Below are 6,616 nucleotides of genomic sequence, written 5' to 3'. Positions count from 1 at the left end.
TCTTCAAGGCATTTGATAATATTTGGCCAGATTTGCATTCAGAAGAGGTTGAATAATCGACACTTCCAATGACTAATTACTTTTGTCCTTTTCAATATGATATGGCAAATGTTATAACTCAGTGCTCAGTTAAATGTGTGTGTTTATGCAGTGAAGTTCTAGGGAAAAAATCGTATCAAGATGTTATTGTTAGGTCGGAAATTAGGCGACCGTAGGGGGAAAAGCTGAGCAGCTGGGACAAAGACCACCCCGCCAAAGGTGACCAGAAAGTTTGCAGCAAGGTGGATGGAAAGTTCCACTAACCCTTCACACCCACCTGTCACTCAACAGGACTCCCTCCCATCTCAGCCTATAAAACCCCTGGGCAGCCAGGGCCACATGCGATTTTCTCCGGGTCCCTATACCCCCAGGGATCTGGGAATTTCACCTGAGAGCCAAATTCCAGAGAGCTTGCTCTGGCCACTTTCTGTCCCATTTTATTTGGCCACTAACTCTGCCCGCGAAGCCTGCAGAGGCCCACCTGAGCTTACAGTTATATGTCCATATTTCTAATTTTTTTATCAAGTGGCAAGTGCTCTTAAGTAATGAATGAGGAGATGAAGATGAATCCATGTGTTGGGTATTTGCCAAGTTGATAGGCCGGCAATTCCAGCAGTGTGTGGCCTCTCCAAGGGCACTTGGAGAGAGGTGGTGGGAGAAGGAGCGGGTGCAGTTAGAGGATCCAGTAAATGCGAAGTCAGGAAATGAAGATCAGAGATGAAAACAACTCTTTGGAGAAGTTCAGCTGTGATTGGAAGAAAGGATGTACCAAGGTAGCCAATGGAGAAACAAATATTAAGGGAGACTTGAATTGTTTTTTTAAGTTTTGTTTGAAGATGAGAGGAACTGTGTGTTTATATGCTGGTAGGCAAACATCAACTAAAGGGAAGATGGTGGAGACACTCAAGAACTAGGAGATCCTTGACAAAGTGAGATACAAAGGGATTTGAAGGAATGAAAGTCACACCCCTGGTGTCCTACTTCCTTCAACTGGGCCCCACCAACTAATGTTTCCACCACCTCCCACTAGTGTCATCAAAAGATTAATCCACTGATGAGGTCAGAGGCCCCATGATCCAGTCACCCCACAAAGCCCCACCTCTGAACATCACTGCACTGGGAACCAAGTCTTCAAGCACAAGCCTCTGGGGGACAATCCAGATCCAAATTATAACAGAGACACTCCCAAAAAGGCAAATTCATAGGGACAGAAGTGAGATAAGAGGTTGCCACAGACTAAGGTGTAAAGAGGAGACTGATGGCAAAGGGCCACTAGGGACCTGAAGGGAATCACTGAAATGTTCTCTATATTGATAGAGGTACTATATACACCACTGAATATTTTCTCAAACCCATAAAACTTTATAATTATGTTTGTACCTTAATTAAACTAACTTTAAAAAATTACATCTTTAAAAATGTGCAAAATAAATGAGAAAAAATGTACCTGAATCCGTTATTATCTGGGGCTCATCATGAACTCCAAACATGAACCCTCTCTCTGGACTTGGAAAGTCATCAGAACTCTTTGGATTGCACTTTTTCAGATCTGCAATCTGGTGACTATAGCTTTCCTCCTGTTTGGAAATATTAGGTGGCTGGAGTAATGCTTCTTTAGGAGTCCAAAATACTAGGCAGATAAAGTGAAATCCTCAAGGACTGAGGTTCTTTGTCTGTCTCTGTCTTCTTGTGCAGTCTTTGGGGAAGTTTGGTGTTAGGACCTCTCAATGCTAATTAGCTCTGGAGTAGAGAGAACATGGGGACAGATTCTCTGGGTCTCTGCCTCATTCTCTTCATAAGCCTTTTGGAAACAGGCCACCTTGGGTGGGCTTGGCACTCACTGTATTCTGAGAACCAACCCCTAGGTGCCCAGCTCACTCACAGGCAGGTGAGGGACCCACAGGCCTGCTGAGTGCTCCAGTCTTCCTATCATCCATGAGCTTCATGTGACCTCTTCCCGGCCTATAGGAGAATAAAGGACTGAGTGATATCGAATTCCAGAGTTGGTTTTGAATTATAATGATGAGGTTCTCACTCTGAGTCACTGAAAGGGAAGAGAAAATGAACATATGTACCTAACCTACATGTTCATAACATGGCAAGGTCCCTGGCACACAGCAGGAATTGGCTGAAAATGAATAAGCCCTCTTTTCAGAACAAACTTTGACATATGTGTGTAGTCAAATTAATTTTTGGATCTTGACTTTTCTCATCCATCTGGTAATAGATAGCCAATAGTTTTTGTAGAAAAGGAGACGATGGAGGTGTTGGGAATGCAGAGACTCTCCTCTGGTAACCTATTAGCATAATCTGTGCTTTGTGTTTTGTGTTACTGATTCTGAGTGGCTCTCTCATGATTCAGGACAAACTACTTCTCTTAATGCTTCTTGTCCCTTTCCATATATGAAAATACTGGAATGATTCAGGTTACTATTGTCTATGGTGTAACAGGAGGGCAAACTCCAGTAAAGATTGGACTGCATAAGAAAAACCACTTTGAGAAGTTGGCATGAGGAGATGGGTTGGGAATTGAGAGTTGGAATTTTGATGTATGCAGGGGGACAGTGTTCTTGAAAAAAAAAAAAAAAAACCTAGCAGTGGAGCAAGGGTGGCCCAGCATATGCAAGAATCCAGAAGAAGGAGGACTTGAAGACCCTTCCCCAGTCATACCTGGGATCACTCCTCAATCATTCAGGTACCCAGACACATGTGATGGAGTGAAAACCACCTCAATACTCTCTGGGATTCCAGTTCTTCTCTTTTCCCTTGGAAGAGTTCCTGATTCCTCCTCCCTAACATGCATGCACAAAATCATCATTTTTCCTGGTGACATTTATTAGGAACACATTCTTCCAGTTTCTCAGTCCAAGAACTCTGAAATAATCATTGCACCTTCTCTTCCTCTCACACCTCATGCCAAGTTGTTAGTTTTATCATCAAAATATATCCAGAATACTATGATATTGAACAAATAAGTATCAAATGAAAGGATGAAAGAATAGGGTCTCGACTTGTGTGAATATTTTTAGAAACCCTTATACCTAAAACTTCAGAAGTTCCATTTTTTTGTTATACACAATGTCATTAATGTCATTAATAAACCCTTAATAGCAAGAATGTCTGAGTAATATAGCACTGAAGTATAGGCTAGGAGTCAGATAGTGCCAGGTTTGAGACACAGTTCTGTCTAGAGTTTGATGACCTGAGCATCCTTATTAAACCTCTCTAGATCTCAGTGTCCTGGTTACATGGAAATCCTAGTAATTAATCCATAAAGTTTTATAAGAATTTAATAAAATGAAGTGTTTACACTCAGAGTATACACCTTAAAATATTCATATTTTCCTAAATCCCTCTGTTTCCTGTTCCTCTTTTTCCTTAATCTTTTTCATGTCTCTTGATTTCATGGTGGCCTGTACTCCTTCTCTTCTACTTTATGTTGCTATTCTCCCTAAGGTATGTGCTTTCTAGAACCTCATTTATTTATTAATCCATTGATCTAGTGATAGGTGCCATTCAGTCACCAGACAGTGGCGTGATCTCAAGAGTTGTTAAAATACTGAAGCTTTTCTATACTGTGTTGGTAAATGGCCACAGTCTTGGCTCCCTGGAATGGTTCCCTTTACCCCTGGCCCTTCTCTGGGATTCCCTGAATCTCTCTCTAAACTGGCAACTAAAGGACTAATGTCTGGCAGAGTGGGGCTTTTGGGAACCTGGCCACAGTCTAGGCTGGTATCCATTCTGATAGTAGACATTCTGGCCACAGCACTCCACCATCTAGTAGACAGAGATTATGTGCCTACTGTGTGTCATTCTCCACCCATGGCAGGTCTGAGTCTCCCCCTCTTAGTAAAGCTCTCAGCAGAGGCCTAGGGAGCCTGGCGCCTGGGGGGACAAGACAGCTGTCACTGAGTTCATCCTTCTTGGACTGAGACACAAAAGATTGCAACCCATTCTTTTTGTCATTTTTTTCTTTGCCCACGTAGTCACAGTTGGGGGCAACTTTAGCATCCTGGCTACATTTGTGGAGCCCAAACTGCACACCCCCATGTACTACTTCCTGGGGAATCTGTCTGTGCTGGACATTGGGTGCATCACTGTCACTGTTCCTGGTGTGTCTCCTGGCTCCCTTGTGCCTGCATTTCAAAACTCTTCTTTTTCCACCTTCTGGCTGGTGTGGACTGTCACCTCTTGACAGCCCTGGTCTGTGACCACTACCTGGCCATCTGCTGGCCCCTCACCACAGCACCTGCATGAGCTGTGAAGTCCAGGGTGCCTTAGTGGGCATTTGCTGCACAGTCTCCTTCATCAATGCTCTGACTCTCACATTGGCTGTGTCTGTGCTTGACTTCTGTGGTCCTAATGTGGTCAACCACTTCTACTGTCACCTCCCTCCCCTTTCCAGTTCACCTGATTCAGCATCTACCTCAATGGGTAGCTACTGTTTGTGGGAGCCACCTTTATGGGGGTGATCTCCATGTTCCTTATCTCAGTATCCTATGCCCACATTGCTGCTGCAGCACTATGGATCCGCTCAGTTGAGGGGAGAAGGAAGGCATTCTTCACATGTGGCTCCCACCTCACTGTGGTCTGTGTCATTTACTGAATTGGCTTCTTCAGTTACACACACCTGGGTTCCATCTCAGCCTCAGATAAGAACAAGGGGATTGGCACTCTCAGTACTATCCTCAATCCCATGCTGAGCCCTGTCATCTATAGTCTCCAGAACCCTGACATTCAGGGTACGCTGAAGAGTGTGCTGATGGGCAACAGGCCCCAGGCATGAGCTGGAAAGGGGTATCAATATATCAATATATCACTTCCTCCCTAACACCCACCTAACTTGCTTATGCTGAAGGCCTGGGTGTGGGCAGGGGAAATCTTCAGGGTTGGGTCTAATGGATCAGGTAGACTTGGATTGAGAATAAAGGCTAAAGAACTTAGGTAAAAAAAATCTAAGTTTCTGATAGAAAATGGACTAAAGGGAGAAATCATAATGTGGGTTAGGAAATGGAAGATGACATATTTGTATATATTTTTTAAAAAATTTAATGACTGCTCAACTGATATATTAAAATGTTAATAAAAAAATGCTTGTCCCCCTTTTTAGACAAATATTATTTGGTCTTTTCAAAAGATCCATCTTTAAGAAAAAACTCTAGGATTGTGATGTTAAATTAGGGTTTGACGTATACTCTAGGAGCAGAGTGTTGGTACCTGTCCAAGCATTCTGCCAACACCTTCTTCAGGACAGGATCATCAGACACCTATTCCCAAAACCACTTTTCCTTTCCTGACTAACTCATGGGTAGGCAGAACACACTTACATGCCACTGTATGAACTGATTCTCAAGACCCTCCTCCAAAAGCAAGAGAATGTTTCATTATGTCAGGTGTGTAAGGCCCTCCATCTTTTCTTCCTGGACCCTCCAGCTGAATTTTTATCTCCCAACCACAGCCTCTTTCAGGTGACTCATGCGACCCTTGATTGGAGTCACTGATCTTAATCTTCTCTGTGGCTCACACAGAATGACAATGTCAAAATTATTTCTGTGTTTCTTGCAGCTTCTTTTGCTCTCTTCATCTGGGTCACAAACTCCTTCAGGGCAGATTCCATGTCTTTTGTTACACCATGTCCTTCAAACACCCAGCAGAAAGTTGAGTAGATAGATAGTCCATGTTCCAGCACTCTTGTGGATTAACTGATCCTAGGAAGCATGAACTGTGAGAAGAAACTTATCTTCTGTCAGAGGTCAGTGAAACTGCTAGAGATTTTCAAAACACCCTAAAAGACTCAATACTGAGATAATGTAGAGATATAAAGGGAATTTTTTTTAAAAAAAGAAGTTTTTTTGTGATGCAGCAAAACAATCATTGTATTTGACATAATAGGGAGAAGTTTTGCTGACTGCATAAACTTCATTATCAGTTCTTAAAATTAAGAAAAACTGCCTAAAGCTAAAACTGAAAAAGTGTCTCCTTGCAAATAACCAGAAAAACAGCACTTAGTTGGCAAAAGTTTAGCACAGACCATCAGAATAGGAAATCTTATTGCATCCAAAGTCTGGGGGCACATATTAGAAATGTGGGATAGTGATAATAAATAAATGATCATAAGTTATGCAAAAGTGTTTACTTTCTTTAATTCTTGTTCTAAAGTGAATGGTTTCTAACTCTGCTCTGCATATATGAGTAATTTGTGTTTCATGTAATAAATTTAAATAAAAAGCATAGTTTTGTTTAAAAAAGAAGAACTTCATTATTGACCTGAAAAAGATATTTGGCAGATATTGCTAAATTTAGAAAGTGATGGTGATGTGAGATCTGAATGGGGTGAAGAACATCTGGGTGAATATCCTCCAATTGCAGGTTATGGTTCCCTCTATGGAGGGGAATAGAACTGGAGGGCACTGGGAAATGGAGAAGAACTATTGAATTTTATCCCATTTACTCTGATATTATTTGAAGTTTCTCACCAAGTTCTATAATTCAAAAAAAGTAATTGAATTTTTAAAAGTGTTAATGGTGGGACTGGGGTTGTGGCTCAGTGGTAGAGGGCTCACCTAGCACGTATGAG

General features: G+C 42.0%; 1 pseudogene; it reads left to right on the top strand.

Annotated features, from left to right (window-relative positions):
- Positions 1–728: 728 nt before the first annotated feature.
- LOC124979407 (olfactory receptor 139-like) lies at positions 729–4,825 on the top strand (annotated as a pseudogene).
- The last annotated feature ends 1,791 nt before the right edge of the window (positions 4,826–6,616 follow it).

The sequence above is a fragment of the Sciurus carolinensis genome, chromosome 3 (assembly GCF_902686445.1).
Source record: "Sciurus carolinensis chromosome 3, mSciCar1.2, whole genome shotgun sequence".
Taxonomy (NCBI): Eukaryota; Metazoa; Chordata; class Mammalia; order Rodentia; family Sciuridae; genus Sciurus; species Sciurus carolinensis.
Note: the sequence above shows the minus strand (reverse complement) of the source record. Positions and strands in the feature narration are given on the sequence as shown.